The following is an 830-nucleotide window of genomic DNA, read 5'->3' as shown; positions in this document are numbered from 1 at the left end:
AACAATCACTTGTGGAGCATCCACCATTGAGAAGACCAAGGCTGAAGGGGTCAGTATTGTAAAAGAAGGTCTTGCTGGAGAGTCCTCTAAAGAGCTGTGTGATGAGCACTTGGAAAGTGCTAAAAAGAAGGAGGTGAGTAGAGCCACAAAGTCTGCTCATGACAAGAAGAATATTGTGAAAGAACCTCATCCTCCACCTCTTGATAAGCCTCCTCACACACTCACTCTCCACCCAATGAAGTTCAAGGATGGAGCTATTGAGTACAAGATCAAATGCAAGGGAAAGTGTACACCATTCTCAAGTGCAAAGGCCATCATCACTTCACATCTCCAAGATGATCCAATCAAGCTTCAAGAGCTTCTCTCTCAAGTCCTCACCATCACTCTTGAAGGTGGGAAAGATCCTCCTCTTCATTAGCCAATTGGAAGGAAAGTCAAGCTAGAGACTTAAAACAAGCTCACTTGGGAGGAAGTCCCATAGTATTCTTTGTATATATCTTTATATATCTTTTTCTTGCTTTAGCGTGTTTGAATAAGCTTAGGGACAAGTTTGGGGGAATTCTAAAAAATTCCCAAAGGTCATGTCGAAAAATTCCAAGGTGAAAACAAGTCCTCCCTCCTCATTTCCCTTCTATTATGACAGCCAACTTCAAGTAAGTGCATTCTAGCTTTGTAAATACTTAGTTATCATGTTTATGTATTTCCCTTAGATCTCTCCTTTGAGCTTATTCTCACACAGGAGACTGTGTGAAGTAAGTTTGGGGGAGAATCTACTATCTCACATTGTGTTTTGTTTTGTCTACTTGTCATTAAGTCTCATGCATTGCATT

This window comes from Brassica oleracea, chromosome C9, assembly GCF_000695525.1.
Source record: "Brassica oleracea var. oleracea cultivar TO1000 chromosome C9, BOL, whole genome shotgun sequence".
Classification (NCBI taxonomy): Eukaryota; Viridiplantae; Streptophyta; class Magnoliopsida; order Brassicales; family Brassicaceae; genus Brassica; species Brassica oleracea.
Note: the sequence above shows the minus strand (reverse complement) of the source record.